Source organism: Vidua chalybeata, chromosome 4 (assembly GCF_026979565.1).
Source record: "Vidua chalybeata isolate OUT-0048 chromosome 4, bVidCha1 merged haplotype, whole genome shotgun sequence".
Lineage (NCBI taxonomy): Eukaryota > Metazoa > Chordata > Aves > Passeriformes > Viduidae > Vidua > Vidua chalybeata.
Window position 1 is genome coordinate 42241557 of NC_071533.1, and position 21444 is coordinate 42263000.

A 21444-nucleotide genomic window follows, 5' to 3' on the forward strand; every position below is an offset into this window, starting at 1 on the left:
TAAAATTCACAATAACTACACCAACACAGGCAAAAAACGGAAATCTCTTGGAATAACGACACAATTTTCACTTCAGCCACAAGAACCTGATGTGCTTCAAAGGAATCTGTCTCCATTATAATAAAAAAAGATTTAGACTATTGCAGTCCAAATTAGACAGCTCAATCAACCAGAGACAGAAAGTATTGAGCATATAGATGCTTTTGCTGTAATTTTCGCTTAAGCTGCAAATTTCAGTTTTCATTTCAAGCAAATCAGGCCAAATACAAACAACCTACAAACAATTTTATAAAAGGAAAACTGAATTTGGGATCAGGTACTATCAACAGAACTATAATCGCTATTTAAAAGTTCACAACACCATGCTAAGTAGTGTCTTTAGTTTGGAAAGGTATTTATGCCTTGGCAATATCTAGCAGCCTAAAGTCAGGGGTTTCTCTGCTTTGGGCCTCCTGAGTTCTCCTTAGTATTATGTTTGAATTATTTAGGGATCCTACAACTTGATGATGATATATTTTATTATTGCACCAACACAGCAAGATACTAAGATACATGGATCACAGGATGGTTTAGGTTGATAGGGACCTCTGGAGATCAGCCCCCAGTAAAATGTAATTTTTTAGCAGTTTTAATGATGCAGGTATTATCTACACATGGTTCACCATTTGTAAAAGCTTTAAAAATCAAAACATATCAACAGCAATACATTTCGTTTCTACCATTCTCACAAGCATGTGAACTAATTTTAAACCCAAGTCAGGGCTTTTCAGGTCTTAATAGCTGTATTTAAAAAAAAAAAATCTCTTCACAGGTACAGTACATGAAGAAATAATCCTAATTCCTAACTACACTGTAAAGCACATACTCTTGGAGTGCTTATTCTACTAATACATGAGATTCAAGTTTGCACTCAGAAGGTAAGTCCTATTAATGCATGTTAGGGCAACTATGCAAACATATTTACGTATTAGAGTAATTATAAAAACCAATGGCTTCTTAAATTAAGAAGTAAGTCCTGAGCTGGTTATCTGCTTCATTCCTAGCTGACTCAAAAAAAGAATGGAACAGAATCAGGCACCAAACCTTGCCTTCAAAAAACATACATTACAGCATTACTAGACTTTGTAAAATTCTGCTAGTTATAAAGCACCTCAAGCCTTCTGGGAAGAAATGCAACTCACACTAGAGCATAAATGCAATAACCTTCTAAATCATGGCATTTATCATTTTGACTCTTGCTAGAAAATCATATTTAACCCATGGTTTTGTGCTTATCATTACAAAGAGAGAGGTCTGAGCAATAACTTGTAACAAAAAAACCTGATGTTTCTTTTATCTTGATTATCCTTTGCAATGAAAGTTTGAAGCTAATACAACTTGAACAAAATACATTAGATTTCTTTATAATGTAGAAGTACCAAGAAACACTGCTATTTGTTCTTATACATCATTTTTCACCAAGGGATCTCAAAATACTTTAAAGAAAAGGAAGGAAATGTCATTAAGCCATTTTACAGGTAGATAAATTTCAGAGATTTCAGTTTTTCTCTGCCTATTTCACATCCTCCTATGCAAGGAGAAACAATGGACACTATATTTAGTGTCAGACTGTGGTCTGTGAGAATTCAGTAATTCACACAACCATATTCAAGAGTGGTTTTAGGGTGCCCTTTAAATTTGTGCATTGATCCTGAAGTTCTAAAATTGGACAGCTGTTATCTGGCTTGCAAGGCAGTGGCAATGTTTATATGCACTGTGAAGTGCCAAGATGATGAGATCCAAATTCCAATACTCTAAAACTTAAGGCCTACCCATTAAGAATTGTTACCCAATTTAGACTGAAGCTAAGGTGAAATTTCCCTCTCTGTGGAAGTACTTTTTACCTCAAATTGTCTTCCTTTTACAAATTAACAGCAAAATTCAAAGTCATAAAAAATTAAGACAAATAAGTATTCCAATGTAGTCCAATAATTTTGTTTTACATTAACTGAAATTTTGATTAAAATTTGGTATGAACTGAAAATGGGAGCTTTTAGATTGAAATATTAAAGTAAGAATTCTATCTTTTTTGTTGTTGTTCTGTTTTTAATAATTTTTTTTATTTATTTGGGGAGGGAAATAAAACTGACAAATCTGGATTTTTGCATTTGGTGGGAAGAAGATAAATATATTTACTAAATATCTTTAGACCTCCCTAATAAAGTAATGTTGAGTATCTCCATTTTCTGATGGTGCACTCTCAGTACTCAGATCCCAAAGAATGTTTGGGTTTTTGTGTTCACAAGAGCCAGTCCCAGAGTCTAGAATGCCTGATGAGCTGTCACACTTCATATGAAGGTCTGTAGATTTAGCAATAATCTCAGTAACATATGTAAAGAACTATTTACACAAACTAAACTTCATTCAGGTTGCCAAACTATCTTAAATACAGTACTAGAATCTTAACTTTAGGGGGGGGAAAAGGGGAAAAAAGAAAAAAGTATCTTCAAGTCTTTCTGCTTTACCTCCATCCATTCATTTGTCAAGCTATATAGCAACAGCAAATTATATCAAGTTCATTTTCTAGTCACTTCTGTTTTCTTTAGTAATGAAAACAAGTGACTGATAGTTATATCACGCTTGTATAACAAGTTTCGTAATGGAAAGCTCAGTGCTTTCTCAAGGGAAATCTTTGTACACCCGACCATCTCCTAAGCACTTCCTGGCAGAAGTTTAGCAGGTTACCACCAAAAGTTTGAGGTCACCTCAGGAAACAAAGTGGAATTAAATGTTTCCACATTAAGATTTGCAAATGCTTAGGTGGTCAGACAGATGGATTTCATAGCTATTTCTAAAGTCTGCAATGCACATCTTCCCAATGAAAGACGAGCAATTTAATGCTAAAGGTTTCTGGTAGCAGTTTTATACTATTTCAAATCTGAAATAATGAAATTTGTTGTCCCTCATCATTAGGCCAGTTAAACTTGTAGTTATACAGCTTGATTGTTGATACAAATAATGGATCACAAACATGGAAACTAGCTTATGAAATTTTCTTCTCAATTACAAACTTTTCAGTATTCCAGGAATAAATGCAACAGACAAATTTGATTTATTATGAGATACAGCCCATTTATATAAAGCTGAACAGCTACAAGAGAGAGAAACACATTCAGCCACATAATTTGTAACAAAAAAATAGATGTGAGATACCTAGCTACAATAAAAAAAAAAAAAAAAAAAAAAAAAAAGAAATGCACAAGAAAAAAAAAAAAAAAAGAAATGCACAAGAAACATAAAGGAAACAAGTAATCATACAAGTACTAGTCAGCTTCCTGTTCATCAACATCAATTTTTAATGTTAATACTTTTATTCAAAGCCTATCTATAGAGACAGTTTCAGGGCCAGAAGAAAGACAATTTTGCCTTGTGCAAATTTTTGATAGAATCTTTTAATGATGAAGAGATCTTCAGAAGTCCTCTCAGCTCTGAAACACAACCTGCCTAAGAATTCAACAGAGAAAATGAAGAGCAGAAAAAAAAATTTCTTTTCTGCCACTCTGAGAAATGCTTTGGGCCATGAAGATGTTCTAGAACTCCTAACATTAATGTTGATTCCATAACTAAAGTTTGCATTTTAAAATGAAAAATTGACTGCTATAAAAAGATAATTCTTTCTATACTAATGACTACATGATTTTTATCCCAGTATATAATGCATAGGCATGAAAATTAAAACAGAGTTCAAGTATTTGTTTCAGTATGATCTGTATTATTCTGTATAGAAGCAATCCTCAACACATCTAACACTAGGAAAGGACATGGCTAATATGAATAGCAAAAAATAAGCCACCAGCACTTAATTCCTGTAAATCCTACCAAACACCAAACCCAAAGCCAACAAATATCTGAGCTGTGGAAGCCTTTAAACGTGCTTTCGAGTGATTAAAACAAGGAAGCATTTTACCCATACACTCACAGTCTCCAGCACTGAATGCTGCTACTTTGCATTGCTGAAGTGTTTTTCAGGGCTCAGCTTATTAATCATAACCAGATAAGGAGTTTGCAGGAAGTAAATCTGAAGTAAATCTAGGTCCTACTACCCTAACTTACCTGATTACAAAAATAAATAAACAAGAATATCTGGGGGTGTTTTTTAAGACGTAAATATTTGACATACCTAACACAACCTGAAATCCAGATGATTTTATATGTATTTTCTCACTCAACTGAATGAGGCTGATTTTTTTAAAAAAGGAGATCTTAAGTATTTAATGCTCAAGGATCTGAAACAAATCCCAACAGTTATGATGCCCAAACTGCATTTCACATGCAGCAACTTGACCTGCAACTGAAAAGTGCTCAGTCATGACTCCTATCTTAAACATATTTGACTGCATCTGTTTGTGAAAAAATAGCTTAATATGAAAATTGAGTTCTTTAAAAGTAATAAAACCCTTTTCCAAAGTCTAATGAAATGAGTGCATCACAATTCAAATTTCGTAAAGCAATTGAAACACTTGTAAAACATTTTCTAAGTATAAAAATATAAATGTTCAATATACATATAGAACTAATCCATTAATAGTATTGTATGTACAGAACATGACAATACAAGCACTTTAACACATGCTTTTTCATATACCTGCATGTCACATGCGTGCCAAATATGCTGCAATACCTGCTTTTAATAAAATGCATCTCATAATGAAAGCAACTGTGAAGGAGCATTGTTAAAAAGCCACACACTCCCACTAATACATTCTGAATTAGTTGGGGAAGGTTCAGGAGCCAAGGCACGAAGTGGAAGAGTAGTGTGAGGTCTCAAGGATAATTTCAGGGTTCCCAGCATCCACTCACTGAGAAGCCAGCAAGAAGGATGAGTAGTAAACACAACCCCAAGCTGAATTTTACATACTAAAATATGCAACTATGTGCAAAGTATGTATTTTGCCATAGTTTGCTATATTTTCTATTTTTATTGAACTGCTTAATTTTTAATTAATTACACAAAGGAAAATAAGCAAAAAGGTGAGTGAGAACATAAATGGCAAACCAGAAAAACAATATTAGATGAAAACAGGCACCCCCTTAGACAGGCACCTTGATAATCAGCAATGGAAAAAGTAAGAACTGGGAAAATATATACGTGGTTGTGCAAGGAAGAACCCCCTTAACTTTTTCCATCTCAAACTTTATGCCAAGGCTAATATATGCTTTTGTGTATTAACTACCCATAGATCTCTTTCAAGTACTTGGGCCACCCTGAACTGATGCAAATATTAATCTCATTTATGATCACAGCCCTCGTTCTGCAAAGTTCTGGAAGCAGCTTCCAGTTGAAACATCTCTTAAGCATCATTGACTTTGAACTTGCAGAGATTTCATCAGCATAAGAAAAAAAAGAGCCATGACAGAACTATTTCTGAAAGTCAGACTATCATAGGAAAATAACTTTTATTATGCTTATAAGAAGGCTAAAAGAAGAACACTTGCATTCATAAAGAAAGCTAGAATTTGCCTTACAGAGGAGATGACTAATTAAGAATGCCTTATGGTTAAAAAACTCTAACCATTTACTTTTTAACCAGAAGACATTCCATTATTTCAAATATATCACTACAGACTCCTCCTGTTTTCAGACACAGTAAGTGGCAGACAATATCCTAAGTCTATTCTGTACAGATTCATCAGCCAAAGACGTTGCTGAAAAATAAGGCAAACTTAGGTGCCATAGGAAAGCATTGCCAGTAGGAAGGTTAGGATAATGTTCTCCAAATTGTGGGGTTTTTTTGCAAAACGTGGTTTGTGTATTTTTTCCTATTTTTCATGCTACCATTATGAAGAAAACACAAATAGATTAAAAATACTTCAGAAGTGAAAAAATACATGCAAGATTCAAGTCTCGACAGACAGAGCCAACCATGAGGAACCATTCTTTTCTCCCATTTTGGAATACTAAGACCTTAAAACCACTGGGGAAAAAAAAAAGGGTGAAGGAGAATGGGACCTTATTTCTTATTGCCTAAGCAACTGGGTTAAAGACTACAGAAGAACAAGAGAACTTTTGCCTTTAGCTTTTACATGAAAAATTAATGCAGCCTTGGTTGCAAGAATTTGCAACACTAATTCACATATTTCTCATGTCTGGAATAACCTACGGGCTGCTTAAATTGAAGTGAACAGTTAAATTAAAACATTGTCCTTTGTATATAAGCATTCCAGCAGCTTTTAAATTGTTTGTAACCACAACTATTTAATTAAATAATCTTTAAGGGACAACTAGATATCTGGTCCATTACATCAGCAGTGAGTAGTAATTTCTCATCTTTATCTCAAATCAGCTTCACTTTGTTGACACAGTTTAATCAATATTGTGTTTCTCATTATTTATTTCTTACTGTGAGAGTTGATCTTTTTCAACAGGCCTATCTAACTCCATGAGACATAATTTGTCGATTTATGGGCAAAACTGAATATATTTAGTTAAAAAAAATGCCTTTCTGACACTGCCAACTTTCTTAATTTGCCCTTGTGGAAGGGCAAATATTCAGCCATAGTTATTTTCTTATTTATATTCATGTTTGTAAAAATACCAAAAACAACAATGCAATGTGTACCAGAAATGCACAAAGCCTTACTTTATTTCAGGTCTTGTAAAACTTTGTATATTTTGAGATATGATGCATGTCCATTATTTGGCAAAGAAATTCATCTTTAATTTAGTAGCCTCAAAGCTTTTCGGTAATCTCTGACAATCTTTGCCTGTTGTAAGACATGTATAGAACTTATATATTCCACCTGCAAAAACTGCATTTCCAAGCACCAGGCAAACACTACCCAGTTTCCTAATATAACGGAGCTTATATTTTCACATACGCTGACAGTGAAATAGACCTTATCTAACCCTTTTTGTGATTTTCTGATCCCTTTTGCTAGAAAGCAACTCGAGTATTATTATTCTCTTAACTGCACCTCCCGATTTTGCCTTTTTTCTAACAGGGCTTGTAATTGTCTTGTCTCTGTAAGCAGATTCGATTTCCATGTTTTTCCTACAAAATCTGAATCATAAGTTTCCTAAACTCTCCAGTTCTTCAAACAATTTAGAAAGTCATCTGGATCAGGACCACTGTTCTATAATGATCATAAGTCTATGTACCTGTTTTTTTTCAGTTCGGTTTTCAGGGACTCTCATAAAAGACACCACAGAAGAGGTTCCACAGAGAGAAAATGTGTATAAATATAAAAATCTAAGGCAGGCATAGGGAAGAGAGATAGGACAACTCAAAACCACCCTTGGCTTTCCTGCTGAAGAAGTGGAGACAGCTGTTTAGGCAGAGATCAACATAACTGAGCTGCTAGGTCCTGGTCACTGAAAATTTGTATGTGCCTGTATGCTGGTCTGCCTCAGCTGTCATGGAGCTCTTTGAAAACAAACTAATGAACCATTAAAACTTCCACTGAGGTAAATAATTATCACATCTTCTTTCACAGATGAGTAAATAAAGATGGTAAATAAATAGCTGGTCTGAAACCACAGAGAAAAATCAGTCGTTCCAGAAACAGAGTACCAGTTTCCATGTTTACATATTCCCTTTAAAGAGTTTCTATCCCACTTTACTTTTTGGTTTAGATTACAGATTAGACTTTTACTTTTTGCAGCTGCATATTTAGCTCAGTTTCACAAAAAGCTTTCAGAAAAATCTCACAAGGGAACAGAATGATATGTATATATTGTACAGTATTATACAGCATAGAGATCCCTGAGCTGCATCCAGAAGGAGCAGCAGGACAAGCACATTGCAAGAAGTAATTTACTGGTAGAGTAGAAGGAAGACTCAGAAGGAATTGTTGATGCTAAGGTCAGGTTTTGAAACATAAACATCTTCCCAGTACTGCCTGATCCAGGCAAAAAGTAGTTTCATTCACAGCTTAGCACCTTAGCTCTATAATGAAATTCCATCCCAAATTATTTACACTAAAGCAGTACATTGCCTTAGACCACCTTTCACGGTACTTAATTACATCCACATGTACCAGAGGCCCAACACAGACATCAGATCAACTACTGATCAATCTTTCTGAAAAGACAGGCATGCTGAGGAGCACAGAGGAGCTGCTAAGCAAGCTGCTGTAGCAGTGGGCTGGGTTGACACCCTGAACTACCATAGGGGAACTGAAAACATAGTACTGCTAAACCGGAAAGGTTTGGTTAAGGAAGAGCAGCACAAAAGAAAGCATGTAAGAGATGCGTTTGAAAAAGAACAACTTTATCTTTGAGAAAGACCAACTCTCAGCAGCAAGTTATGGTTAAGCTGAAAGTAAACATAATTCAATTACTTAAATAATTTATCAGTAAAATATGACCCGACAAAAATTCTTGACAAAAAAAGGTTGTTTGATAAGGATAGCTACACAATATCACATGTGGCACATAGGAATGGAAATACATAATCTTTAAAAACAAAAAAATAGGTCACACTTGGGGCAGTTCACTTAAGAAAGAAAAGCAAACTTTCTTCCTCCCTGTGAAAAAGAATACAATTCAACTTATCACCATTCTTTCTTCATTTGTGTAATGCAGAATTAAGAAAAATTACAGTCATACTTACTTTCCACATTCCATGTCTCTCTTATGAGGAAAATTTCAAATGAAAAGGAGAGAAAGATGGGAAGATATTAATGTCCCTCTTTGGAGGTTGTTGTACCACCTTCTCAAAGCACTGATGCACTGAATTGAGTTTAGTGTTTGATCAGAGTACGACACATAGGACTAGCTATCAGGGCAAGCAGGGAAAAGAAGTTGTAAAGAAAGAGGCATAGCAGAATGATTAAAGCAAAACCTAAAAAACTGAAAAGTATACAGATATGCACAATTGAAACATTCACAGAAGTCAGTCATACAGCTACTCTTTCAAAGATTATCTCATTTTAGGGACTTAACATATTATCATATGTCTATATATTTAGGCAATATTGCTCTATGAATTTGAATACATTGCATTTCATATTTCACTTCATCTGTCCATGGTTTTTGTTTGTCCTTTTATTATATTTCCCACCCTAATGCATTCCAAGGTGTTGAAGAGATTTTCAGTAGATAACCACTAAAATATCTGGTAACTTGGTAACATTAACTATTCATAAAAAAAGGCTTAATATATATTTTTACTGTAAAAATAAAAAGAACACATACACATTTAGAAACAACTCTTCCAGATGACAGTTTAAAGAGTTTGCCAGATGCAGTTAAGGAGCACTAATAAATTAACATGAAAATGACTGTATATGGCACAGTATGTTTTCTGTTTAGTGGATTAACAGACAACTTTAGCCTATTAGTGTTCTCTGTGCTATATACACATCAAATCAACACTAAAAATGCAACTTCTGTAACTTTAACTTCAGCTCCCAGATAAACAAGACTCCTTTAACATGACAGCTACAAGCATTCACCAGAAAATAACTCTTTTCAGCAGTCATGTAACAGAAGCCATATGCAGAGACACATACCAGCAGTAGATAAAAATCTTACTATACTGAACTCAATTTCCCCAAGATACAGTTTTGCTCAAGGTTCCACCACATCAGAACCACTTTTCATGCTTCTCACATGGTAAAATCATGCATGTATGGCATGTGACTTCATTTGAAGCCAAGTATAATTACAAAGAGCATTGAGGAAACTCTAGTGGGGTGTGCACACTTGCTGGGAAAAAATCTTTTACTGAAGAACTCAGAGGGAGCAAAGTTTGAAAATATCACTCCTTCATCGCAAACATGTAAAGTGCATTAAAATTAAACCATAAAATTCATCAAACCTCTGCAGTTTATCACATTGCTATCCACAGTCCTCTTTTTGTTACTGTTTTACTGCTAGTTTTCACGTATTGTTACATTGAATTTAACATTTGAAAGTCCTAAGACATTGTAGTATTAAACTTTAGTAGTATTTTGTAGTATTAAAGCCTTTTAAAGTATTAAACATATTTTGCTAAACACTTCAATGAGACAGCCCCAAAGAAGGGAGAATGCCAGATAAAGAAGTCAGCTCTTGGCAGAATTCAACTCCTGTAAGTCTTCAGAGAAAGGGCAGTCTCTGAAGACAATAGATTGGGCAAGCAGTTTTTAGCATGCCATTAAACCAAAAAAAGTCAAGATCAAAAGTGGAAGCAGATTGGGCTGTCTGTCTGAAAACAATACTTTGCATGCCATAGCGTTTCTCCAATATAACTTTGACTTGGCTAGAACATTACTTTGGGTTTTCTTTAGCAGACCTTCTTTGAAAGGTGGGAATTTCTAAAACACAGAAACAGTTTGTGAGTCATTACTATTGTTTCCTTTAAATTTTCTCACCAGCTCATCCTGCATCACTTCCCTTGTTCTCATGAATGAACAACAGTAATGGAAACGTACCCATTGGTAAGAAAGACTGAGAAAACTATTGTGATAGATTTTCAAATGTCCTGACAACAAAAAGTTAACATTTAATTCTAGTTGCTGATTTTTAGGGCTGTTGTAGAAATTAAGAACTTAATATGAACTCATTTAATATGAACTTAATTCAACTTTGGAGCCATGAAACTCCTTAAGAACAAAAAAAACAAAACAAAACAACAAAAAAATCCATCTTGTGCAACTTTGTTTTATGATCCATTACCATAAAAAGGAAGGGGGATGTGATTTTAATCTTAAAATAATATGCCATTTGTGTAAAGGCAATGCATCATCAAAGCTTCATTTCCCTACAGCATCTCTGTATATCAGCACAAGGGAAAAAAAATGAAGTCTTTACAAACCATGAAATCTTACCTCCTTTCAAGATTAATGAGCACTAGTCTGTACGTACATTAAGAGGTCACTCGACCCCATCTGTTGTGCAATAGCCAAGCACGCTGGGATAAGTGAAGGAGACTGAAAAGCTTCGTTTTCCCTCTATAAGTCATTGCATGCAAGCTTTGTGTTGTGGGCCATTCGTGTGTTATGCCCTTGGAACTCCCTTTGATACCAGTGGAATTTCTGAGAATGACACAAGTGTGGTACTGTCACATCAGGTTCTGCCAAGTGCTGCTTTCCTGCATCAGGTTCCCCCAGTTATTTGGTCTCTCCTAGTATTGGGACTGAAAGTTAAAAACCAAACAGTTCTCCACCAAACAAACAGAAAAAACGCCATGAAAATAAGGGGAATAGTCTAGTTTCACTAAAGACATGCAAGCTTTAACAAGTTGTAGCCTAGACTTCATTTTACTCAGCTACCAAGGTGGACAGCAGAGGCCAAGAACTCTCCAGTTACCCTTTCATGAAGGAGCACTATGACACAAACTCTGCCTAAACAGACACCTACTGCAATTTCTGTTTCACCATAACTACCAAGGCCTTCAAACCCAGCCACAAATATTAACATTTCTCTCCTGTTAAGATTATAAATATATGATTTTTAGGGAACAGCCTTGTGATATTATTATCTAGCTTCTCATTTGCTGCACTTGTATCCATGAAAATTGCCTCAAAAACCTGTTTTCTCTCGATGTTAGAAACTTGCCCGTACAGTTTAATGAAAATCCCCCTCTGCCATGTGTTACATTGCCATCTAGTGACTCAATGTAAGGGTGTTCTCTGCTGATAGACTATACTCAATCACTTTTCCCTAACAAAATTTCACTCAGTGTATTAGCTTAGGGTTAATAAAAGATTATTGAAATCATTAATATAGTTTAATAGGGAAAGAAATTTTATTATTTGATTGTTTTTAAAATATTTCTCACTGTCTGTTTGCACTTTCATAATTAGCTTTTCAGCAGTCTTGTTGGTACCTTTTAATGTTGTTAATGGAAAAGACCTTTATATTAGTAGAAAGTGGAAGTATTTTCTCTTTGAAAAATAGATCACACAGGACTATTTGCACGGATGCAGACCTTGCTGTTAGTGCTCTGAAAATTATATTAATAATTTTACTGGTTTTACATTTAAAATTGAACCTTCTCCTGGTGCACATCTTACACGCCATTACCTTATCAATACCAGGTACTTTCAAAACAATAAATATAAGAACCGACAGCTTAAATTAAGCTAGGCTTAAGCCAGAAATGAATGGACTTGTGCTGAAGATGAAAAACATACATATGCTGTTAGGTTACAGCCTTCTCTCAAGCAGAGGGTCAGATAAACCAGGGTGTCACAGACTCACTTCACTGTGACACTGCAAATCTCCTTGAACAGGCACAAGATGCTCCAGTACCATCTTGCTAAAGTTATAAATGTTCTAGAGGGACACAGTCAAACCCCAAACTGACAACAGCCTTGGCAGGGTCCTTCCCTTCAGCTTTACAAGCCCTGTGGTGTGCATCCCAGCCCTGGAGAGCTTGCACTGCACTAACTCTGGCTACTCTCACGACAGCTAAAAATCCAAATGAGGACATTTCCAGAGAGCCTATCATAGTTTGCACACAGAATTGCTTGACAGACTTAACTTTACCTGTCTGTTAGTGTAATATACCAAACAATCTTTGAAATTTTTCCAAACAGTCTTTGAAATATTGCTACTCTTCAGAAGTTATTTTGTGCATGACAGCAAGTTTGGTTGCCCTGAGTTATTTTTAGGCTTTGGACTTAGCCACTGAAGGCAACTATTTCATTGAACTTCCTGCAATTCAGAACACAATGAATGAGGTCCAAATAAGAAGAGCGGAAACCCAGCCTCTGGTAAGAAAGTGATGCTGACCAGCCCAGGCTGCTAAGTCCAGTGATGAGACTGATTGTCCATCTGACTAAGTCCAGACTCACTGATTCTCTCTGCCTGCATGAAGGAGCACTTGTCATTTATTCACAGAAAACTGTTGGATCAGTACCTCTTCAAAGTTACTTGGCCCCAACCCTTGAGTCAGGCCATTAAAGGTGGAAGAAGTGTGTGAGATTTTCTTCAAGTCTTTTTTCTTACTTTTACACTAAGTCATCCTCTTTCATATCTTACCTGACACTTTCAACGTGGTTTATGAACACTATTGATTCCTATTTATAGCCAATATCATCTTTGTCTTTCCCTTTTAAATTGGATAAAAAATACTTTCCCAGTGCTTCTGCACAAGGGAAAAGCCTACAACACTCTGGAACAGGTACAAAACCAGAAGGTCCCTGATAAATGTAGCACTCATTTCTTTCTCATATATACAGAATAGAATATTTTCTTAGAGCAGTTATCTTGGTATTTTTTACTTGTAGTGGATAAAGTTGGTAGGGAGAGGATAAAAATGGTTGGTTGTTTCTAGCACAGTGGGAGCTGCAGAGGCAGCAGTTCTCATTTAATGCTCATGCTTTCTGTTGTTTTAACCACAGCTGCTTTGAGATTCCCGTTGCTACAGCACTAGCAACTGACTTGTATCTTGTCTCCTTGGGAAGCAGCTGTTCCCACTTAGCAAGGGTAGATGCTCAGAACACAGACATTTACCTTGAAGAACGGGGTCACTGCGGTTATCTGTATAGAAATACCATGCCACTTCAAAGGACAGCTATTCCTGCTCCACTGCCCAAATATTTACAAAAAATATTTTTGTTTTCTATTCAAAACATGTAACAGGTAATAAATGTGCTGAAAATTGCCTTAAACATATTCGCTACAACAGTGTAGCTTCAGAAACAAGATGATGTTGCCCAGACTTTTCATTCCCTACAGAAATCTCTACTCATACTATTCAAAGTTGGAAAAGTTTATTTACGTTTGCAATGAATTAGGTTTCAAAATGCTTGTGAGTCAACCAACCATCACTCCCTAGATAGTTTAAAACTCCTCTGCATCTGTCATCTGCAGCTTCTTGTTTGGCCCATGAAAGATCTGTAGAGGACCCAAGAATAACATCCCAGAGTCCCAAGTCTGTCACAGATTTTAAAGATTTTTTCATTTGCAACAGATGATGGCAAATCCCATCCCAAGGATGGGATTCCCAGGGATAAACTAAACAGCACTCTCTTAAATGTCACCAGACACTGCCTAGAGAACACAAATGCAAGGATGTCCCTTGTGTACACATGTACATAATTGACTCATCTCTTTTTACTGTATTATACATGACATTCAAAAGTATGAATACTTAAATATTTTAAAAAAAGATTGTTACATTAAGACCACCACTGTCTAAATCTAAACACTCTGAAAATTCCTTTAAATTAAAATCTCTCAATTCTAGTAGGTAAAAACCTGCATAATAGCATTATATACTTAAACTTAAAATCCAAATATCTTATATATCCTACTCTGAAAATGAACATTTCTCATGCTCCATTGTTTTGTAAAGTGAATGCCTGACATCTGCTGGTAAATATATAAACTGCATATTATTGAATTAAACTATGGTTTTTAGACTAAGGAAGATATTTTAGAATATGTAATTTATTCAAAGAAAAGATAGATTAAAATTATTACAATCATTACATGAGGTTTCAAAACTGAACTGCATCAATATTGCTTTTACTTATTAGACTCGGGATAGGTTCTTAGATTTTCCTACAAAATTTCCCTGCAAGAATGATCAAATCCAGTCTTTAAAAAATCAACATGAAAAGCAATCATTTTTCCTCAACATGATTTTTGTTTACATTATTTTTACTATACTAAATTAGCAAGAGCAATTTGTGCTATTACACTGCCATTTTGTTTAGATTGAACATTCTTCAAAAAGCTATTTGTACACTATTCTGTAGTACTTCAGTCATGCTTCCAAAAAGATAATTGCTGGATAAAACAACTGGAATGCCTATTAAAATACTGATTTATAAGAGTCTGGTCTGCGACAAAGGATACAAAACATTTTTTTTTAAGACTTCCCAAGACCCAGGAAAGATACGGGAGAAAATAAAGGCTATTTCTCTTGAAAAAGCAGCAGAGAGCACTGCCCCAGAATTGATCAAAAGAAGGCTTTCAGTTTTTCATCCTCTCATGTATTGCACAGTTCTTTTTCTCAAATCTGAGGAATTTTTAGTATGGATGATTAGGACTCAATTTTTATGATGTACCTTTGTAACACAATGTCTTGCTGAAACACAATTCAGAAACTAATTTTGTACACAAATGGGCCAGCATATCAGAATTAAAATAATCTTGCTGGATCACAAGTAGAAATTGGGAAGGAAAGAATGAGGAAAATGAGAAACTAAAATGTTGTATGAATTCTTTAACATGGAGTAATATGGAAGTGGTAAAAAAACTAAAGTATTTTTGACAAAATTTAAAAGGGGAAAAAACTTCCAAAGCTAGCAACAGACCTTTGCTCAAACCCTATATGGATATCAAAGAGCAGAAGTCCTTCTTCAGGCAGAGAAACTCATCTTTCATTCCAAACAAAAATAAAACTTTGTTTGACAAGAATTTCTTTTGTAAAGTAAAAGCTATTGCCTTCATTCACTTTTGGCTTTTCATTTTCCCTCTCTACCAACAAAAACAATCAAGTATAATTAAAACCAGGTACAGTTTCTCTTGAATCCCTATATCATAATGTGCATTTCTGGTGTTGAGCAACATAAACACTATACTACCCAAAAGAGAGCATAAAAGAATAATCATAAATTTAATGGCAAATGTACATCAGTTTTCTGAAAGCAAACCGTCTGCAATTCTCTTCGACAGAAGGTAAACAATAAATACAAAAAAAAGAGTGAGCTAAAAAAAGACAAAAATTAATTAAAACCCAAGCCATCAAAAAACTTCACTTTGGATCCAGGAAAACAACTAATTTACACCTCATATAGCTCCCTGGGGGAAGGGTTAAATTGGTGTTGCACCCTGTAGAAGTGGCCAGATAAAACTCAGTGTTTGATGTTGCTTCCTCTGAAGTACAAGCAGCACTGAAATAAAAATTGCCGAAGTTTCCTGGTGCTGACCAGTTCTTGAAGGATTACACTGAACAACAGATACGCACATATAGCATACATAATTATTGGATCTCCCTGAAAGGATAACAGCTTATGTATGTACAGTTATAACAGTTATGTAAAGTACAAATGGAAGTTCCCCATTCTTTGTTTAACACTAGAAATTATCGATTTCAGAGTAGTGGGAAATTCTCATCCTGGGATCAGGAGAGCATTAAAAGAGACATCACTACCAAACCAATGACATTACTATTATGCCAAGTATCCAGAAAAAAAAGAAACAAGCAAACCCAGATATCTCTTATCTGAAGACACCCACTGGCTTTGATGAATATTGATGGATTCCTACACAGGTTATCTCACTTTGAGGAGTGGCCTACTGTCCATGTTGAGGATGTCAGCATCTGCTTTACAAATTTCTGATTAATAACTTATTAAAGTGAGGGTCAGGGGAAAAAGATAGCAATTTAGTCAAAGGCTCTACCTATACCCCGTTAAGTCAAAAGAAGTTTTATTAACTTTGAAAAAACAAATCCTAAGGAGATACTCCTTTTTAGGAGAGATACTTGACAATACAGAGAGGTGACAACTAGGCAAAGTTCACTGCTCATGTGGATCAAAGCTTGTGAAATGAGGCAGTCCTTACAGTGAGCTTAGATAATGCATCTGATGAGATACATAACATTTAAGATATTTCATTACAGCATTAAACCATACAAAACATTTCACTTTTTAATCTTAAAACCTGAAAATAGGAAAAACCCTAAAAAACAGTCCTTAAAAAGAAGAATGTTGATGTTGGTTGTTACCACATGTGCAGTTAGAATGCAGGCACCAGTGCCCTTCTCTCTTTCTTACTATACTAATTCCTAAAGCAAAATGTAAATGAACAAGTAATATTTAATGAGCAATATGGACTAGAAAGGCAGGGAAGAAAAAGAAACCCTTTCCTGCTCTCTCTTTCAGAACTAAAAGAGAGAAAGAAAGAAAACACAAAGAAATTTACCTTTTAGAAATAAAAGAAAAAAAAAAAAACAAAAAAAAAAAAACAAAAAAAAACCCACAAAAATCAACCAACCAAAGAAAAAAAAAAAACCACCACCAAACAACAAACTGCAAAGCCTAGAAAGACTTCAGCAGCAACAATCTCATCACTGTTACTTCCAAATAATAGTTCAGCTAATTTTATTGCAATCTTCAGTTGCTATGTCACACCTCTGTCTGCCTCTCATAACTACATTTAATACCAACCATTCTTAAGCATAAACATTTTTACCCTTCAACTCAGGAATTAGTGTTTGGTTTATTTTCTTTACCCACCTCATAGCTCCTACCACCACACTCTGAAACCTCATCTGTGTATCAAATCCAACAAATTCCCTCCAGCACGAGCACACCATAGCAGTCTCTTGGAAAACAAAAGCAAACCCTGGTAAAGCAAGAAGAAACACTGAGAAAGGAGGCAGACTCAATGAATAGCACTGTACCTACTGTGCACGTTGCAACAGAGAAGCAAAGTTCCACATGCAGCATCCAAATCCTAGCTCTGCCAAAGGACTACCCAATTAAGGGTCCTCAATTATCCCTTCTGGTTACCAACCATAATACCTGTGCAGCCAGCTGGGGGAATCTATGGTGGGTTTATCACATGACACACAAGCAATTCTAGTTATCCCAGGGTACTGTTTTGACGACTGTTGGCTTTCAACAGCTCTTCCAGTATGGCTGACTCTTTTTGGAACTAAAGGTGTATTTTTCTTGTAAAGCACTTGGAAATCACTGCATTACAACTGCAAAGCACATGATGACTGCTGTTAACAAAGTTAGTGGTATAATACAAACATGTCTTCCAATTACAGAAATGCTTGCTCACTGTCATGGTCATCTAGCACGGGAAATATGTGTGTTCTCTAAGTCATTTCTGCCAGTTTTATCATTTTATAAGAGTGCTAGCTATTTCTTCAGAATTTAGGTGAGCACTACTAAGGAGCAAAAGGGAATACAGTAGGGAAGCAGAGGAAAGTTCCAGATGAATTTGTCCATGATTAACCTCCAGTTGTTCCTTTTCCACTTTATTTTATAAATAGTTTATTCACAGAGGATTTAGAATTTCATTATTAGCTCATTAATGATGGAAAAACACAGTTGTGTTGAAGTTTGGAGTAAACAGGGGGAGGGGTAGTGAGGGAAGAGGGAAGGGTGAGAGGAGGCAAAGAGGAGAGGGTGGAGAGAGATGGAGAGAAAAATCCTGGCCATGCAGATAATTAGAGGGATGGCTGAAAGAATTGGACTGTTCAGCCTGGAGAAGAGAAGGCTCCAGGGACTTCTAATTGAAGCCTTCCAGCACTTGAAGGGGCCCTAAAGAAAGCTGGGCATTAACACTTTAGCAGGGCTTTTTGAGATAGGACAAGGGATAACGGTTTTAAACTGAAGAAGGGTGGATTTATCTTGGATATAAGGAAGAAGATTTTTACAATGAGGGTGGTGAAGCACTGAGCATGTTGCCCAGAGGTGTTAAATGTCCCATTCCAGGAAACATTCAAGGTCAGGCTGGATGGGGCTCTGGGCAGCGTGATGTGGTTGGAGATGTCCCTGTTCACTGTAGAGGAGTTGGACTAGACAGCCTTTAAGTGTCCTTTCCAACCAAGTTGTTCTATGACCATTTTTATTACTGAATAATAATAATAATAATGACTTGTTTCCATCTGTGCCTCATCTTTGGCCCATTATCTTCAATAACATGCCAATTTGAGAAGATGGTCTGAGGGAAGTGTTGGAGGGCAGCAGAAAATGATCCAGAAATGATCTGGCTTGTTCAAGCTAAGTTTCAGATTTTTTTGTTTAATAAAAAGATGCCTGATATAACTACTGCAATATAAGCATTTACCAGTATGTGCAGAATGGTAATTTTCAGGGTAAATATGTCTGTTGACTTGTTTGTTTGAATGAACAGTTTAAAATGTTTTTATAAGTTTTAACTGTTTTAATGAAAAAAAAAATTCCAAAATATAGCAGCTAAATAAACCAGAAAAACTTTTCTTCAAGTCTAACAAAGTTATTCTGTATTTTCTGACACAAATTTGGAGTAAGATTGCTTCCCCAGTACCTGAATTTTCAGCCTAAATAGCTTTCATTTTGCAGAATTGCTCTGCAAAACCTATCTTCTTGAAGCATTTTTCAGAACATTTTCAACAGTTGAAATCCAAAAATTATGCAGGAACTCTATTTAAACCTTGCTAGTGAGCAATATATTAGCTAGCTTTAACTTCATTGTTCAGAAGAAACATACTAAAAGAATTAACAACTGATAGAAGTAATTTATTTTCTCAATGTCTTTCTATTTTCAGTAACTGTAGAGCCACCCATAAATAAGACTGCCTGCTCAGGGGAGCAGAGTTCTAAAATAAAAAAAAGTTTTTATTTTCAAAGCTATTTTGGCCCTCCTGCATAAAGCTGTCAGTATAGTGCTTCGTGTTTTTGATGGCAAATGGAAACCCAGGCTACTTGAACTCCTGTCTCCAGAACCTCACTTAAAAATTACTATCTGAAATGTATCTTCAGCGTTTTCAGTTCAGCCTCTTCCCATGAAGTAAATCACTTGCCAGGGAATACCATGTTTGTACATATTACTCCATAAACCACCAATATTTAGTCAGCAACACAGCGAAGAGAACACTCAGCTGCCAGCAATACTAGTACCTCATGAGACAAGAGGAAGTAAATGCCATTAGTTTCCACAAAAGTACATTCTTTTTGAAAACTATTTGAGAATTGTCACAACAAAATACAGTAGCCATTTGACTTTTGGAAAGGCTTTTTACTTTTTCTTATAGACATCAGTTGAGGAATTTGCCTCCTTAAACTCTGAACCAACACCCCGACTCACTTAGTGGCTCAGGAGCAAAAAACAAGCTATTACAGCATCAAGTGCTCATCTATGCTGGCCTTTTCCTCAGGATAAAAACAAGGTCTTCAAGAATTTGAACTCTGTGGTGGTTTCTTCTTCATCCCTCTAACAAGCTTACCTCAAACATAATTTCTCTTCACAAGGAAAGGCTAGTAAAGCATCAAAAATCACACTTGAAAACTACTGTTTAAATGTCTTGAAATTTTGCTACTGTCTGCTGGGAGGATTATACCATTTTTTAAGACAGAAAGTAGCTTTCTCCCTGATGCTTTGACAGTGGATCCTTGTCTTTGCAGTTAAAGCTTCTCTTTAATAGGCAGACATTATAGTCATTGGAAGAGTACTGCCAACAGAATGCAGGGAAGTGGCTGAATGCCAGGCCACAAGAAATGCTTCAGTAAACAATTCAAGAGTATAATTTATGAAAAACCAACCACTTATTCGGCAATTACCAAAACAAATCCACAACTTTGCCCAATTATCTCTAAAAATATTTTGGTTTCCTTCTCTATGACAGTTTTAAGTTCTCTGTAACAGTTTTTAGAGCCATATATACAACTGATATGAAAGCACAGCAAAAATAGTACATGTTTCTATGTGCTGATTATACTACATCTGTGGAAAACAGCACAAGTTCAGAAAACTGAAATTCATGCAAATATGTTGGATACAAATGACAAATTCTCCTACAACATTCATGTGAAAAAAAAGTTTTAGTTTTTGCACTTAAAATTTTGTTTGTACAGACAAAGCACCTTTTGGGAATTATTTTCAAGACCTTTTTGATTAATATACCAACATGAAGAATGTATTAAATAGTCGCTTAGGGATAATTTACAAATATTAAGGAGCCCTTTTTAAAAGCAAGTTAGCTCCCTCAAAATCAATCAGGGAACTAGGTGAACTCACAACAAAGGGGGATACTCTGCTCCAATCTTCTGCACATCTTCTTTTGTAAGGGTTTTCACAATGCAGTTCGCATAATTTTTCCTATTACTTTTTTTCCGATTTACAGTATTAAAACCTGAGTTTTAGTTTCCTCTTTTTACAAGTCCCCAGTACATCCAGAACATTCCCTGTCTGGCAACGAATTCCCTTGTCATGCTTTGTTTGAAAATACGCACGTAAATTAGGGGCTGTGCTAGGAAGGCGATAGCAACATGTGTGCCCCTTCTCCTGGGTATCTCCTGGATGGCCTGAATGCACCAGTCAATCACTACAAACCATCCTATTGCCATGAGGTGATCCTGGTACCCTGCTCCTTCCCTCCTCCCAATCCCAACAGTATTCCCAGCTGTAGCTGAGGGAAGGAGCACACACAGGGGGATGTACAGCCACAGAGAGGGCTCTTTTTCCACAGAGGTGCTGCCTGAAGCTGCTGCACGCTGCTTGCTACCTTTCCTGGTTCATGCAACTCAGCAAGCCTTGCAGGTAGACTCACTGACACTCAAGTTGGTAAATCTGCCTCAATTACTCTCTCGTACCATGGGGAAATCCTCTGTTTTGGAAACATTTACCTAGACTATTTAGGGAACATCCACCCTATTCCTTGCTGTGGAAGGTGCCCTCTGATATCAGTTGTCTCAGCCCCTTCTGGAACGAGAACGTTCATTCTTCCTGATGAACAGATCCCAATAAAAATTTAGAGATTCCATTTCAGAAAGTCTTTCTTAACCTAAAGCTTTTACCTTTCTTAC